General features: G+C 48.2%; 1 long non-coding RNA gene across 1 annotated transcript in view; it reads right to left on the bottom strand.

Annotated features, from left to right (window-relative positions):
* The window catches only part of LOC149334783 (uncharacterized), a 32,701-nt gene extending 14,973 nt beyond the window's left edge, over window positions 1-17,728 (bottom strand). Inside the window, exons 1-3 of the long non-coding RNA XR_016284452.1 lie at window positions 17,649-17,728; window positions 15,460-15,507; window positions 11,097-11,141 (exon numbers count right to left, since the gene is read on the bottom strand). This is a non-coding gene — a long non-coding RNA (uncharacterized LOC149334783). The remainder of the gene's footprint in view (window positions 1-11,096; window positions 11,142-15,459; window positions 15,508-17,648) is intronic.
* Window positions 17,729-17,957: the final 229 nt, after the last annotated feature.

The following is a 17,957-nucleotide window of genomic DNA, read 5'->3' as shown; positions in this document are numbered from 1 at the left end:
CTAAGAATGATCATTTAGGATCCCTGTTACGCAGTCCGGCGATTCCTGCATGGTTTCAGTCCGCTGCAAAATATATTTCCAAAGCTGTCATTTTTCTCGATCGATATCAAGAGCCACAGAGGAGCGTTGTTTCGACAGTGTTTGTGGCAGAGTGTCCTCTAACCTTCTCGAAATCATGTCCGTTTCGTATTTCCCGTGTCTGGATTGCGGCGAACACGTGCCTGAAACAGTTGGAGACGCACGGTTGACTATACTGCGCTTCTTACAATGCAGCTGAGTGAAAAATACCACAGAACTGTTGCTTCACAAAATCGGCGCAAATGCCTCTCTAACAAGTGGCCAGCGGGGATTAAAGTGGACTCCTGACAGCGAAAAGCATAACTCTACGCGATCCTAGATAGCCAACAGTTCACTGTAGAAAACTTTCCGAGTAAACAATGGCGACGCCTCAGTTAATGCGCGGGACTATCTGTCTTCGATTCCGCAGCGAAGGCCCAGGGATTAGCGTACTCGGCTGTTTAGGCCGAGCACGCAGTATCCCGGCTGCGGCAGCCTCGTCTTCCTGGAGGCGAAAGGCTAGGCACCCGTGTACAGTGCATGGTAAGGAACGCTATGGATGGTAGACATTAATCCGCAGCCGTCCACTGCGGTGTTACATCATACCACATGTCAGTTTCAGACGTTAAAGCCCATATACCATACCGTCACGTAGTGGTGACTGCAGTCCGGCGAGAAGGAAAATAGCGAGAATGGGTTCCAAACGAAACTATTGAATTTGAGTGGACTTCCGCCCGCAAACAACTGAATGACTCGGCGGCAGTGTAGGAACAGGCGTGCTTGGCGGTCGTCGAAACGAATTCCCGCCGCTCTCGGTTGCGCTCAGTTCAAAGCTGATAGCGAACTTTATATATAAAGCGTGCAAAGTTACTAGAACACTCTGGGACAACAGTTGAATCGGCTCCACACGGATGCGACCAATAGAGATAAGTCTGATCACATCTTGCATCACAAACAAATCGATAAAGCGGCGTGCCGGCAGCTTTGAAGAATGAACAAGCACTACAAGAATTCCCGGCAGTACTCCCCTCTCAAAAAAGCATCGACCCGATGCTTTAAAACATAAGGCAACTACAAACAAATAAAACGGATTGTGAAAAAATAAACACTGAGTGAGGAAACACAGCGTACTTTAGCGCGTATAACAGGGCTTTAGATGGATGACAGGGACAACTTCTGGTCCAAAGCGGCGTCGCTAGGATGCAGTCACTTCTTCAGGAAAAACTTCATCGTCCAGTTCACATAGCCGGCGAAAACTTTTGTATGGACCGAAATAGTAGCGCAAAAGCTTTTCACTGAATCCGTGACGGCGACGTTCTTCTTCGTGAGGACAACATTCTGCACACAGAACGAAAGCAATCCTCGCTTGAACGAAGCGGGAGGTGAAGAAACCTTGCCTTCCAAGTACTTGATGAGGCGTTTTAGGTAGGGGTCTGAGCGTTGCTGCTATGCAAAAGAGCTGTAGCTGATGGGTCCCAGGAAGGCGTCCTCATCGTCGTCCGGCGGTGGGGCATCTACAGGGGCTCGTAACAGGCAGTCGGCGTCAGAGTGCTTGCGTCCGGACTTGTAAAGGACGGTGACGTCAAACTCCTGGAGTCGCAGGCTCCATCCAGCGAGGCGGCCGGAGGGGTTCTTCATACTTCCGAGCAATCACAGTGCCTGGTGATCGGTGACCACCTATCACGGTCGTCCGTACAGGTAGGGGCGGAATTTCGACGTAGCCCAGATGATGGCAAGGCACTTTTTCTGAGTTGTTGAATAGTTCGCCTCAGCCTTGGACAGTGAACGGCTAGCGTATGCAATTAATTTCTCCAGTCCGTCGGTTTTTTGAACGAGGACGGCGCCGAGGACCACACTGCTTGCTTCGGTATAAATTTGAGTCTCGGCGTTTCCATCAAAGTGCCCGAGGGTGGGTTGGAACTGTAAATGGCGCAGAAGTTCCTTGAAGGATTCCGCTTGCGGCGCTTCTCAATTATATGACACGTATGCCCTTGTCAGTTGGGTCAAAGGCTCAGAAATGCCCGGAAAGTTCTTTACAAATCATTGATATTATGCGCTGAGTAGACGATGCGGGGGCGAGGGTAGACGTCCTTCTTCGTTATGCTTTCATGCGGCGGTAATCGACGAAGAATCGGAGCGCGCCGTCTTTCTTGTTCACTAGAACAACCGGCGCTGCCCAGGGGCTGTTTGGTGGCTGTATGACGTCCTCGCGAAGCATTTCATGCACTTGGTCCCGGATGGCTTTGTCGTTCTCGCGGCAACACAGGGAAAGTGCTTTGGCGGAAAGGTCCGGCGTACAGGTCAGTTACAATGCGATGCTTGGCAATCAGAGTTTGTCGGACTTTCGGCGATGACGAGAAACACTCGCTGTAGCTTCGAAGCAGATTGCGGATTTGGTCTTGTGTGTTCCGGGACTGGGCTGGTTTGATGTCGCACATGTGCTTGTGAACCTCATTAGGTGAATTTTCTGGAACTCGTTCGGAGAGGGCAAAAGCGTCGTGAAGATCGGATAGTTCGTCCAAGAAAGCAATCGTCGTTCCCTTGTTAACGTGCCGGTATTGATCAATGAAGTTCGTCAGCAGTACTTCAGCTTGTCCATTCCGAAAATGAGCAATGCCTCTAGCGATGCCGATCCCTCGCTCAGGGACAACTCCATGTTCCCCTCGGTGAGATCTTCTGTTTCTTGCATCAGTGGCACCTAAGGTGACTATAACGCTTCATCGGGGTGCGACGTCCACTTGTTCATCCCTGATACTCAGGGCAACATGCTTCTCCATGGTTGTCTTTGAAGGGACGACCTCATTCGTCAAAAGCGTGATTAACTTGAATCGCAGGTTGATGATCGCCTGCTGCTCCTTACGAAAATTTACACCCAAGATCAATTCGCGGGAACATTGCTGTGGCACAACGAATTTCACGGGATTAGTATGTCTTTTGACGTTCGCTCGCGCTGTGCATCGTCCCAATGGAGTGATGAGGTGGCCTCCAGTGGTGCGGACTTTGGGCCGTCCCAAGCGGTAGTGGCCTTTTTCAGCTGAGCAGCGAATGTTGCGCTCATCGCTGTATAATCGGCTCCCGTGTCAACTAGAGCGGCAACTGTACGGCCATCGATAGCCACACTTTCAAGTCCGATGTCCTAACTGTTGCGTTGCACGTCGCCCTTGGCGTCTGGTCACGTCTTCGTCGGGCATGAGAACCATGGGTAGGGCGTCTCATGGATGCTTTACTCGGCGGCGGCGTCACTGTCAAGTCAGATAGCGTCATGGCTGAGCTCCTGTTTGTATGTGGCATAGGCGCAGTGGGTGCGGCATCTTCATAGGACAAGGTCGTTGAAGGATATTCATCCTTACCTCCAGCGACCCAGGTTGTTTCAGCTTCCCCTACCGGGCGTCAAGGTTCCTTTCGATGGTCGAAGCTTCGACTACGGACTCTGCGACGGTTTTTGGAAGATACCGAATCAGGCCAGCCAACAGTTGCTCCTTTACGCACGCATCAGTAAGGTGAGGTTCTTTTCTTCATTCATGTCAGGCTTGACGCGCCTGAAAAGGCGTTTCACTTCTACCACAATCGTAGCCACAGCCTCGTTTGGGTGTTGAATTCGTGACTGCAGCAGGGCCTCCCCTCTTTCTTTCTTTTTGCACGACGCTAGTGAAGCGGTCGTCGAAAAGAATTCCCGCCGCTCTCGGCCATGCTCATTTTAAAGCTGATAGCTGAAGTTACTAGAACGTTCTGGAACAACGTAGAATCGACTCCGCCTGGATGCGATTCCGCCTGGATGCGATAAGTCGAGATAAATCTCGTCGCGTCTTGCACCACAAGCAGAAACACAGCTTTGAAGAATGAACAAACAAGCACTACAAACATTCGCGGAAATACCAGCTCTCTTCGAAGGTAGCCGTATTCATTCTAGTACCTCTGCCATAATCAGTAGACGATACCCCCGCGCTTGTGGAGCCCATCGACGCACAATCATACAGCAGTTGCCGATGCAAGTACGGGGACGTAGTATCCTTCCAATGGAAAGGGTGGTGCCGTCGGGGCAGCGGCGTCAGGGAATGGTGCATGTAATGGCACAAATATTAAATTTTGCGGTCAGTCGTGAATTAACATGAAATGCATCTCTGGAAGGGCATAACGCCTTACAAATTGGTATATTCGAGATGGTGATACCTCGTAGATGGTGATACCTGCATTGTGGTGTCGTCCTGGTGTCAGTATCTCAGTTGTGAGCAGGCGTCCGATTCAACCGGCGCTACCTATTAAGTTTCCGTTCCTTGTGCCTAAGCATTTCCTTCATTTCTGCCTGAGACCACCCTGTCAACCTGGTAAAAGGCGATCTGTGATCTGTGGCAACTTTATCGACGAAAAATCAATATGGTTGAACAATAAGGTCATTGTTTCACATCATCGCCTCACTATCGCTGCCTGAAGATTATGGACAGCAGTTAACTGCTGGAATGGCTTTTCCGGAAATGTATTTCATTTGAACTAGTCCTGTCTTATCACTGCTTTACTTCGTATTTTTACTAATTATTGTTGTACCTCACTCGATCTGCGCTATAACTGGTGCCAGCCTTTACCATAGTTCTGAAGGAAGGGGATTTCTGCGAAAAATGTTCACGACCCTGACCTTAGCGCTCAACTGGCATCCGACCGGGACAACCGCTCCTTCGTTCAAGGTCACGGCATCGACAATGATGTCCGGAATGTGCCTAGATAAAAGCGGCTTACGAGAAGCCGAAGGTATGAGTCGTCGTGGGAACAGCATCGTTGTGCGGCTTGCTTACAGCGTGCGTTTGTTCATTCCGGTTAGTAGCCTTCAAACCTTCCATGCAAAAAGTTTCATTAATGTTTGCCTATTGCTGTCCCAGAGGAGTGTTATTCTCTTTGTCCGCTCAGTATTTTCGCGCTGTCAAATGCTTTTGCTCCGCGGGGATATCGAAGTTAACCGCCGTCAAGCGGTCTGAAAAACTCTATGGTGCTCATCTCTGTTACAACGGGTCAACTTACGAACATAGAAGTTTTATAAGGAACAGCTTCAGCTTATTAGTTCAATAGTTCAACTAATAATGCGGTCACATTCATCTGCTATCCTAGACTTTTCTCGACGGAATGCAACAACTTTCTTCAAATGTGTGCCAATTTTAGCCTATCACAACTTTTCACTGAACCAAACAAAACTGCGTCATCGTCATCAAGTGTGTTAGGTCTAGTATTAACCATGTCCCAAGGCCTCATCATTTGTCTTGCATACCTTCCGGCGTTAAGCGATCGTTCATTGTTTCATTTGGAACTGAATATTTTTGCCCCTATTAGCGATAGACAATTAATACCCCTCAAGGATTATAACAGATTTTATCACTATTAATCAAGAGCTTTGCCTTCTTTAATAACTACTTGCTAGGGTTGTCTCAACACTGGCTCGACGCGAGCTAGAATCTCTTTAAAGAATTGGTTTCTTTGCTCACTAACACATTCATGCCGCTAATAACGGTGACGACTAATAAGCCAATGACCGCTGGTTAGCCAGTTCATAAAGACTTCTAGCAAGAAAAGGTCTATCCTTCGTTCGCCTAATCGACGAAATTCTCTGGGGGGCGTATTTCGATGGCAGGCGTATTTTGTGTATCGCCAGCGAACGACATAGCGTTTCAAAATCCTGAAGACTCATTTTTTAACCCCACTCTACCTTCGATGCTGATAATCAACGTAAAACTATTTCGTGATGTAGTCTACAGAAAAGATGCTTCTAATCTCGGGTATTAGAAACTCTTTATTGGGCTGACTAGCACCCACAAAGATCTGGATGATTTGGCGGCGGCGTAGCTACAAGCGTGCTCGGCGGTTGCCGAACAGAGCGGCTGCCATTGGTGGTGTTACGTTTCGCCTCCTTCGTGAGAAAAAAATCGGCGCGTCTCCAAAGTCCGAGCAGCGAGGGGGTGACGGTCGTGTATAAAAGAAATGCCTGCGTGTTCTGTCTCGATTTCGGAAACTCCCTCGTTTCTTTTTTTCACTGGAGCGCGTTCTGCTGCGTTCCCTCGTGAGGTAGCAATGCGTGCTTCTCTCTGGCCCGCTGCAAGTTTTACTCGTTCCGCAACAACTTCTGCAGTGTCTCCACAATCGGGCAGGTGGCTTTCGTTTTGTATTAACTCGCCTAGGCAACCTGGCCTTCGTACGGTGCCTATCGCATCTAGAGTGTCGCGGTGGCAGTTTCCGACGATTACGTTTTTGACCGGCCTTAACCCTTACAATGTTTTGGGCCCGTCCTTCGTCCTTTTTCTGCGGTCTACCCCTTGGCTTGGCTCTCCTTGAGCGCGGCCGCTTTCCAGAAACTGCCCTGACTGTTTTCTCCTGCGCGCCTCCCTTTCCTGCAGTGACCTCACCCTTCGCCTCTGCTCTTCGACGCAGCACCGAGCCGCATTTCTCTCTTGAATTCCAACTATCGGCTCGTGCTTTCGGTGAGGCACTGCGCATCGCAGCATCCAACTGTTCTGACGGCACCTTACTTTCGTCTGAGCATAACTTGCTCTCCTGAGGCTTACTAATCGACCCTGCGACCCTAACTCCCTGGCCTGCAACTTGATCTAAACCACACTCGATGGCTAACGTTGCGATCTGCCCTTGGGTTTCAGCGGTGCACTCGGGTGATTCGCAGTCGCTCTCCTTACAGCAAAGCGCTGTGTCCAATACTTGGCTACTACTGTTCGCCAGCCGCATCGAAGGAGGGTCTCCCTTGATTCCCTGACTGCTCTGGCCCGCAAGCTCACTAGTCTCTTCCTGAGCAGAAGCATCAACCTCACTTGTCAAAGCAGCTTTTGCCCCAGGGCTAGAGACGGTCGCTTCTCCCGTATTAGCGTTGTCTGTGCTCGCTAACGAAGCAGATTGCTCGGCTTTGTCGTTGACGGGATTGCTGCGACTCACAGCTTGCTCTTGAATCCTATTAGACACGGCCTTCACTAAATTCCCGTGAGGACCTTCCTCACGTGACCCAAGGACTACATTTCCCTGATCACTGAGACCTTCGGCGTTTTTCTCCAGGGTACTAACCCCTTTACCGCAGAAATCCGCCTCCATCCCGGAAAGTGCATGGAGAAAAACGCCGAAGGTCTCAGTGATCAGGGAAATGTAGTCCTTGGGTCACGTGAGGAAGGTCCTCACGGGAATTTAGTGAAGGCCGTGTCTAATAGGATTCAAGAGCAAGCTGTGAGTCGCAGCAATCCCGTCAACGACAAAGCCGAGCAATCTGCTTCGTTAGCGAGCACAGACAACGCTAATACGGGAGAAGCGACCGTCTCTAGCCCTGGGGCAAAAGCTGCTTTGACAAGTGAGGTTGATGCTTCTGCTCAGGAAGAGACTAGTGAGCTTGCGGGCCAGAGCAGTCAGGGAATCAAGGGAGACCCTCCTTCGATGCGGCTGGCGAACAGTAGTAGCCAAGTATTGGACACAGCGCTTTGCTGTAAGGAGAGCGACTGCGAATCACCCGAGTGCACCGCTGAAACCCAAGGGCAGATCGCAACGTTAGCCATCGAGTGTGGTTTAGATCAAGTTGCAGGCCAGGGAGTTAGGGTCGCAGGGTCGATTAGTAAGCCTCAGGAGAGCAAGTTATGCTCAGACGAAAGTAAGGTGCCGTCAGAACAGTTGGATGCTGCGATGCGCAGTGCCTCACCGAAAGCACGAGCCGATAGTTGGAATTCAAGAGAGAAATGCGGCTCGGTGCTGCGTCGAAGAGCAGAGGCGAAGGGTGAGGTCACTGCAGGAAAGGGAGGCGCGCAGGAGAAAACAGTCAGGGCAGTTTCTGGAAAGCGGCCGCGCTCAAGGAGAGCCAAGCCAAGGGGTAGACCGCAGAAAAAGGACGAAGGACGGGCCCAAAACATTGTAAGGGTTAAGGCCGGTCAAAAACGTAATCGTCGGAAACTGCCACCGCGACACTCTAGATGCGATAGGCACCGTACGAAGGCCAGGTTGCCTAGGCGAGTTAATACAAAACGAAAGCCACCTGCCCGATTGTGGAGACACTGCAGAAGTTGTTGCGGAACGAGTAAAACTTGCAGCGGGCCAGAGAGAAGCACGCATTGCTACCTCACGAGGGAACGCAGCAGAACGCGCTCCAGTGAAAAAAAGAAACGAGGGAGTTTCCGAAATCGAGACAGAACACGCAGGCATTTCTTTTATACACGACCGTCACCCCCTCGCTGCTCGGACGTTGGAGACGCGCGGGCGGGGTGCGGAACTAATCGTTGTTGCAGGGAGTGTGGACCTCTCAGGTGTCAACGCGCAGTTAGGCCCCTCGATTTTTGTCGGTTGTCGGCAGCTAAAGCCACTGTCCGTCTGCGACCGCGCAGGGCGCGGCTGAAGAATGGGCAACCCCTTCGAGTAGCGAAGTGGGTAGTTAGCAGCATAGTCTAAGAATGAGTCGATGCTGTTTGCTTTTTCTTTTTTTCCTGCAGAAGGAAAAAGTTTCGAGCACATATAGTTTTGAAATGCTCTTTGTTAGTTTTCGCAGCAGCGGTATAGTGTTTCTTTGATGCAATGGGTTTTGCACCATGCACTTGTGGTAGCGTCCGCTGACACGCGGAAGTACTAGTAAGATGGGCCATTGTGGGTCAATAGCATAAGCGCCTGGAGTCGCTTTGTTTTTATGACATTAGGGGAATTAATGTGACTTTGGCTGCGGCGTTGAGTTAATCTTTGCAGGGTTATGCAAGGTTAGGGTACTATGCTGCCATGTAGAATGAAAGGGAAACAAGCGTGTTCGTAATTGTCGTGATCATTACGAACGGACCTACGTTACAAAAAGGGGAGTCTCCAAGGTAATGCCGATGGCTTAATTCGGGGTCTCTAACGCAAGAATAAGCATCAAAGTTGCTGCTTACTGGTGTTTTTTTTCCTGACGTAGGATTCTGAACATATTGTTTTTGCTTTTTTGTTTCAAAGTGAGACGGGTTTTGCAGTGTAATGTTCGGATTTGTGGACACTGAGTGCTGCTGGACTACTCCCAGGGATTAAAGGATTAAATGACTGAATAAGAGGGAAAGAGGCTGGCATTGCTTAGTGTGGATTGTGTCGTGCTTGCTGACTGACCGGTTGGGTTTTCGGCGTAGTTCTAACGCTAGCAGGGAACCGGTCATTTTGAAGTCACGTTGCAGTGCCCTTTGTGAACCTGAACGTGCGCTGGGCTCAAGAAGCAACGAGAGATGACCGACTCCAGTTAAAAGCAGCCTCGAGCGACATCCCTCCAGACAGCGGATGCAGTCCCCTGTCCATCGGGATCTCCTTCTCCCGGCGGGGCAGTCTGTTACGTTTCGCCTCCTTCGTGAGAAAAAAATCGGCGTGGTAGCAGCGGAATGCCGATGAGTCGCGAAAGGCATGCGGGGTAAACGCCTGAATTAGCCACGGAGGCGGCGTCGGTCATCCACCCCGCATCTGGCCAGCCAGCTCTGCAGTACAGAAAGAAGCTAGCTACCACGTTCGGCAGTACTGGACATTCCAAGGGGCACATCAAGTTGACAGCAGCAACCGTCTTCCAGGGAGAAGTGGTCATCGACCGTTTCCCCTACCCCGAGCACGTGCGACCACATGAAAGGCGCAGGAATGCTGTTCGAGAGCATTCCAGAATCTGCGCGACGCAGAGTGCATCCTTCTCTCCCAACACGTGACGGGGACGTGTTCCCTATTGAGTGTGTGTGTGTGTGGGTGCCACAGTGAACTTTCAGGACCCTCCTTTCCCGACAAGCCCGCCCCCATCTAGGGAGCCCAGGGACAAGGAAGGATATAAAACTCGGCGCCTTGGACGGCCGAGTAGCTCCTGACCATCTGAGCTCATCGTCTTGTAGCTTTGCTCCTTGTTTTGAGACTCTCTTACTGAGACGTTCTCCCAGATGCTGTTTGTATATATGTAAATTCCCTTGTATAAAGTTCTTCTTCTTGTCTTTCCCTTAAACCTCGTCTCCGACCTTCCTCATCCCCTCTCCGGCACGACCATGCTACCTGATCTTTAATAGTGGCCATGTTAAAAAAAGCTGACAACAGATGCGGCGTGCAAAATAACTACAACAGTTTATAACAATGGAGCAACGTGGAATCAGTTCTGCCCGTGAGTGATCATTCGAGACAAATCTGGTCGCGTTTTGCATCACAAGTAAAGCGGTGAAGCTGCGTGCCAGCAGCTTCGAAGAAAAAACATATACCAATTACAAAGCTTTGCGCTAATATTGGCTCTCAGTTTTCCCCAGTTGATTCCGGTTTGCGTCAGGGTTTATTCTCTGGACTCCTGCCTTTCCTCGCATGCATAAATGGCTCGGCGGAAAACATTAGTTCATCCGTTTGTGTCTTTGAGGATGATTGTTACGTTTGTCGTAAAATAAACAACTACTGCGACATCTCTATCTTACAGTCAGATATTAGTAGCATCTCCGAATGGTGTCAACGGTGGAATATGAAACCTAACAAGAACAAGAGTGGATGTTTGCGTGTCACTCGTAGCAACCTGATGCAACCTGAAGAACTTGCACGTAGCAACCTGTCGCAACCTGAAGAACTAGCACACTCTTGTTTACGACACCCGTGTCTTCCAATTTGCTGCACACGTCCACAGTAATCACTCCAGCTCGGCGACCTGCCCACGGTCTGTCTCGCAAAGAACGGGATGTGCCGAGATGAGGATATATGGCGCACGTCCGCCGCGCATATTCTTGATCCCCTTATGAACACTTGTCAACGCTGATTCCGATCTTATAAAAGAATAATTACGGCAAAATGCTCAACGTAGTATTCTGTACCAAGCGATGCTACCTACCCACTTTCTTTACACAGCGCGAAGCGATATCGAACCCCGGGAGAAAGCTCCTCGACATGTAACCGTTAGGTGCAAAGATGATGCAATGTGAGCATTTACTGAATGCCCCTTGCGCAAGGCTAGCATCTTTTATTTTGTAGTCAAAGTAGTATTTCCTGCAGAGTAAAAGTAAGTTAATCAACAGGTAGCTCTTTTTCTTGGCCCACCATTGTAGTGCACACATCTGATATGAGAGACAACTCACCTGTCGTCACCTTCGGATCACTTTTGCCTGAAAGGCTTGGCCCACCTGCGAAAGAAGCCTCGTTAAGTTCGGAAAAGTAGTGCTCTGCTATTTTCTCTTGCAATGCTCTAATGCTACAACATAATAAAGCGAATCCACACAACAACACAATAGGTCACCAAATTAGCAGCGCAGTAGATGGGGCATAGCAGAAGACACAGACAGCGGCGCTGACTTCTTTCTGTCCTTTTGCTATGTCCGGTATAGTAAGATGCTGATTTCTGTGGCATGTGTGTCAATTCCCCTCTTCGACCATAAAGCGCCGTTTTATTCATTTCTGCTGGCTGCTTTCAGTATAGACCAACACCGAGCCGTGACGTAGGATGCGAAAGCGCTGCTGTCGCCGGCCGAGTCGATTTCGGGTGTAAAGTACACTGTAAACAAGTATAAACCCAATTGGGAGTATAAATGGTTTGCGTCACCCTTTAAACTCCATATGGCGAAATATTTACTCCATCCATATAAAGTAAAAATGTGATAAATGACATATTTTACTCCCTTCACTCAAAAACGGCGTATAAAGGAGGATTCTCCTCCTTATAAATCCCATCTTTAAAGGAGTTTCTTGGTTTCAATTCACCCTAAGTCCCCAGTAGAGTAAAAACATCATTTTGCGCCATACGCCCGCTACCTAGCGTCGCCTCTGCTTCTGGTCAGTCGCCTGATAATGGCGGTGAGTGACGATCTCTTGCTTATCATCATCGTTTGATATCTGCTCACTTCTGCTCCTTCACGGGCGCCTCCCACGGTACAAGATATCGGGCTGTCGCGGTTCTCCACTACAGTAAGCTACACAGCTGAACCACTCTTGTGAAGCCTCCAGTATTCTAACCATACCTGAACTCCCTTAATGACTGTCGCCTACCCTTTAGAGCCCACGCTTAGGCCTAATTCTTACAGCTTTTTTCAGTGTGGCTTTCGCGGTGTGTTGCAGCGGATCATAATGTGCTGCATGAACATGAAACTGTTATACAACGTAGTTTCAACGCTGAGCTTTTGGTTGAGCTGATGAGGGTACGTATTTCCTCAGTCATAATGAAAAGCCAAGCCTTAAAAAAGTGAATATGAAAGCAAACATTGCCATTCCAAAATACCTCCAAGTGTGTTGTCATTTTCAACCTATGTAGTCTGCTCTGGTTTAAGTCAAGTGTTGTGTAATGCATGACCGTGAAAATTACTCCACAAGCGACTCTTTTTCAAGTTTTAGCCGTTCATTCTAATGTCAAATCCCTTTATCAAAGAACATAGACAACCAAACGAGCTCGTACAGCAAAAGCAGACGACTCCTGTTGCCTTCGCCTACGCCGCCGCTGGGTTTACACACGCAGAAAACAACGCGTGACGCGGAGTCACAATAGGGCAGCGCAGTTTAGTAAGTTGGGTTGCCCACCGCCCCAGCAGCTACTGCCCATTTTAGCAGCTGGCACGGCTGTAAGAATGAGCCTTAATGATGATAAATTAACATGACGCCATTTTCGGCTCCATTCCTGCGGGTAGTAAAAATTGCTTGTACACCTAAATACCCCCCTTGTTAAAAATAATATACTCCATTTATACGGAGTAAATAAAATCTCTTTTTTGGGTGCGCACTAGAGGGCGATGCATTTGCTCCCATTTGGGTTTTTTTAAGAGTGCGGCGTTTTATAACTGACTTTCCATGTAATGCTTCCTAGGCTGTCTAATTTGAACGAAGCATATGTGAGGAAACGTAGCACACGCGACAGCGTGGTTAACTACACGAGAAGCATACAAGATTCGGGGAGACACCTGTCGGAGTGCCCCTTAAGAGCACCTCCTGAGGGTACGTAAGGCTTCACAATTCTCAGTAATCGTGGAATTTTAAAGCGATATCTTCTAAATGAGGTCGCGTACCTTGTCGCACACTTCTCGAAAACATTATTCAACTGCGATGAATAGGCGCCTCCAAAGGCACTTTGCGAGATGATCAAAATAAGTTGGAAAGTTTTCCTTACATCTTTTTGTAAGGGTCCACTCCCTACCTTTGACTCCCACGAACACGTATTGCGAAGTTTTCAAAGTACACCATCTCTCAAATGGTGATTCGTAGTTTAACAACCAATGTTCTCCCAATCTCGCGTCTGGTTCTCTACCATCCGAGCTACGTAGACGGCTGTGCAATCTGGTGCTTTTTGAGGTTATTCATCTATAGTTGAACCGAACCTTGAGAGTGTTCACCAGAGCTACCCTCGGCGGACGTAGAACGCCCTTTATTACTGCGAGTGCCACGTTCGGGCATCATCGAACGGTGAGAGCGGAAGCTGAGCGCGAACCCTCTTATGATTCCCACAGATCAAGACGCGAGAACGGAGGCGCAAGTTATCTATTCGGCAGAAAAATGAAGGAAAAAGAGAGGCTCTTTGTAACGTACATGACAGAAGCCAACAGTCACCAAAACCAAGGAGCAACCGGGCTGTTTTTTTTCTAATATGTGCTGTTCATTTATGGGAGTCACATGGGGTTTTTTTTAACGGTAACTGATTATGAAGCAGAGGAAAAAATAACCACATGCCGCCGGTGTGATCCGAACCCATGATCTCCGAATTTCGCGTCGGTACGTGTAGTATAACCGAACCGAACTAGGGTGGCCCTGCAGAACACTCTCGAGGTTCGGTTAGAGTACAAGTAAATGCCCCCGAGAGGCAGAACATCGGACAGCGTTTGCAGTAGCTCACTTGGTAAAGCACCGGACACTAAATTCGTAGGTCGTGGGTTCACCGGCGGCATGTGATTATTTTCTGCTGCTTTATAATCACTTGTAAATAAACACCAAAATTAATAAAAAAAAACATCCCGCATTCTCCTTGGTTTCGGTATGTTCGCTTCCGTTGTGTGTGTCATATCGAGATAGTTATTTGAATGACCCTGAACAATCGGTCCAGCAAACTCGTCAACCATGCTTCGACTACACACACGCACAGAATTTGGCCATTTTTTCTGCAGGCTCACAAACCAAATAGTGCCAGAAAATAATACTCTTTTATAAATAGCGGCACAGCCACGGTGGCTCAGCAGTTATGGCATTCGGCTTCTGACCCGAAAGGCGCGGAATCGATCCCGGCCGCAACGGTCGAATTTCGATGAAGACGAAATTCTAGTGACCCATGTACTGTGCGAAATCAGAGCACGTTAAAGAACTCCAGGTCTTCGAAATTTCCCGAGTCCTTTACAACGGCCTTTATCATAGCCTGAGTTGCTATGGGACGTTAAACACCCATCAACCAGACCTAACTACACTGATTCTGGCCTTCCTAAAACTTGTATAAACATACAGCGTCCAAACGTCATGTCTTATTTTAAAGCACCGGCATCATAAATATCACGTCTACGACGGCGCCGGTTTTAGCAGCATCAGATGGAACTCGCATGCTCGACAGGTAAGTTCATGATCCAAGCTTCTTCCAGCGGCACCGACAATCGCAATGTCGGAAACACTCGGCTATTGCAAGCTGACAGGGCAAAGTAATAAACCCTGCGTGCATTGAGAGCAGCACCGAATGAAAAAGACGAAAATATAAAGTAACAGGCTCATCAAAATAGCTAATATTACCTGTAGTTAACCGAATACAACCATCTGAGATGGTGCAGGAAGGATATACACAGTAACTTATATAACTTAAAATATGAAATTCCGCAAAAGTTCTGACCAAGTGCGGGAAACGTAGCAAGATGGCGTTAAAAATAAAGAGCAAGAGGGTTTGATCAATAGAACTATCGAAGCTCCTATTGATAGTGCTTTCGATACTACTATCGAAAGTACTAACTATCTATAGTACTATCGATAGCGTGTGTGGGGATTCATGTTGCCCCTCGCCCGCCGGATGCACCGTTCTCTCTCTCGTGGCCTACCGCGGCTCTTCCTCTGGCGGCCCCCGGGCCCCGACTAGGCGCGGCAGCGGAGGGAGCGGAGGGGAGGCGCCCGCGACTACGCGTCGTCACGTGGGCAGCCCTCCTTACCCACCCCTCTCGGTTTCGGCGGCCGCACGGGCCGCGCGCACGGGTTTGGCAGGCCCAGTTAGAGCGAAGAGGTGGTTCAGCTTTATTGTTTCCGAATTATTATAAAAATTCAGGTCTGATTCTTTATTATCATTTCCTTTCAACGGCTCAGGATGGAGTGCGCGATTTCTCACTGCTGTGGAATGTACTCTTCGACGCAACTCGTGACTGTCTTTAAAGAACACTGTGTGCTACTAAGCTTTCTTTGCAGGCCTTGTCTAGCATTGCAGCCACACCCACAATAACACTATGAGGACGTACACGTAACCTTTGAATTGAAATCATAAAGAGACGTCACTTGGCGCCTTACCTTTGGCGTAGTTAGGTGGACTAGTTTCATCTGTTTCTTTAGCTTCCTCTGCGAATAGAATACGATTAATTAGTATTACAATACAGTTTTTTTCAACCCCTATGACATAGAGACGACATATTTTCTCCCAACACCAAAGGGTAAAATTTTTTCACTCTTGAAAGCAAAAAGCATAACGTAGTGATCAATATGGCATAGTTATGACTGTACGTTGGTGTGTATTGCAGACCCTTGCGGTCATCGGAAGACAGCAAAACGTTTTTGTCACACGAAAAACGCGAATTCTGTCGCATTTGGACGCAGTTCCGAACTCTCGAAAGTCGCTTCAAGGACTGCGACTCATTATCATCTGCTAAACTCACGCACTGCGAGCAGTTTAAAATTCATCGAAGTCTCGGAACTCCGTTGAACTGCTCAGGAAAATCACAAATCGCCTTTCCAGGCTGGCGGTGTTCGAAATTGGTTTTGCCCTCCTAACGATGCAGCCATGTTTGTGAAGCCTTTTGCAAACGCGAATTGTGCCCAAGCCTTGTACCTTTAAATTGGACTATGAGCTGTAACTTTTTCCTAGTGCGAATTTATTCTATCGCTCTTTCTACGTATCTTGTTGTTGTCTAGCAGTAAACGACGCATTTATTTAAAAATAGATTTAGATATCTTTCCGCCACGTGGTTCAAATTCGGGACATCTACGCCAGAAATCAGTGCATGAATAACCTTTTGACGTGATAACTGTCTAGACGAGCCTCCAGAATATGCGTAAAAAAACTGTGTCGACGAATTACACTTTACATCAAAAAACCAGATGGTGGAGCCAGCACTTCTTTATTTTCCCGACTCCTTCTACATTTCAAGCTCCATTTAAAGTGAAAACAGAGTATTTTTTGTTGTATTGCAGTAACCTAACGATAGAGGCCATTCGGAGGACATGACTCGCTTCAAGGGATAGCCGTGAAAACTTCGTTAAGTCAGTGCGAACGCAAACCCCCCTGCATCGAAAGTTTTGCACTCGGGAAGCGGAGCGATATCACCAATACAGAGAGAGGATTCTGCAGCCCGAGTCGACGAGGCCGATAAGACGAGATAATGGTGCCAGGCTCTGCAATTCTGAGCAGGAGACGTCTCAAGAAAGGGGTGAATAAGATGGTTCCACACGCGTGTTGGCCCATTAATTAAATGCCAAGCCAATCGGTTTTGCATATATCAGTTGCAATAGCCTCTCACTGATGCGGCGGATACTAACGCCCGGTTTGCATTTGAACACATCATTCTTTAGTAGCATCAAAGTTGCGCTTAGGATTAGCGATCAGCTGGCACTGTAATTAGCATTCCCTTTATGCTCCTGGTTAGCTTTTCTTCATTTTCTCCGCGTTACATCTTACACTTTTTTGTGTTCACAAATTGGCAACATTTTCTACAGCAGAAGCGTTCGAGGAGATACGTAGCAGAATGCGCATATAGATCGCAGTTACCCGTGCGCTCTTTGGAATGTACAAGAAAGTTAGCACTGATAAGCCTCCGCGAGTAGAATACGAATAGAAGAAAAGGAAGCAGTGTAAGAAGCCTGTTGACATTAGGCACAATTTACTCTTCCAGTGCTTGAAAAGGCAACCGATAGGAGCTGAAGAAGTGCTTTGTAATAAGAAAATGCATTTAAACCGAGTAGAAACTTCACGGCTCTACATGCGTACATTGTCCATCCACAAATGACAGAAATAAAAGCAACTATTGCATAATAAATTTTATTCTAAAGCGCCCCTTAACTTCATTTAACTGTTGACATCTAGACAGCTAATGCTTCTATGATCCACGACAAAAAATATTTCATGATCACCATTGTGATGCGAACGGCCCGAAAAATTACTGTACAAATCGTAATTTATTCGTGCTATCTCGCGGTGAAGGCTACAGATATATTTTAATATATGGCCCTTCTAGTTTAAAATAGCCGGGTTCCGGAGAAAATAACTTTCTGGTTAGATTGTCTTAATCCATCGTTACAGAACAGATTTCGTTCCCCCTCGTGTCCCTTTAATTGGGGCAGTGGTGGGCGCCTTTAGAAGGATGAATGAGATAACTTGGCAGTACGCATTCGAGATCTGGCTGGGTGTATTGAAGCCACCGCCAAGAATGATAGCGCCTGGCACAAAAGGATCAGCTGCGTAGGTTTATCAGTTGTTTGTACCTTACCTTCTTTAGAAAGGAGGCCAGACGCAGCGACCAAAGCAGCCACCACAAGGAGGCAACAGATCCCGAAGATAAGGCCAGCCTTACGGCGCTCATCATCATCGTCGCTGCGTGGACAAATATACAACAACCGCAACCTCAGTGTCGCAAGAACCAGCCCTCCTTTCGTGGCTTGCCACCCAAGATCGCGGGAAAACACGCAAGGTATGAATATTGCCTTTTCAGCCCATGGTATGGTACAACACTGGGGCTTCCCTCTACATGTCCAAGATTCACGAACAAAAATTTTACAAATTGGAAAATTGTAAGACA

This window comes from Amblyomma mixtum, chromosome 7 (assembly GCF_055824585.1).
Source record: "Amblyomma mixtum isolate Tamu chromosome 7, ASM5582458v1, whole genome shotgun sequence".
Classification (NCBI taxonomy): domain Eukaryota; kingdom Metazoa; phylum Arthropoda; class Arachnida; order Ixodida; family Ixodidae; genus Amblyomma; species Amblyomma mixtum.
Note: the sequence above shows the minus strand (reverse complement) of the source record. Positions and strands in the feature narration are given on the sequence as shown.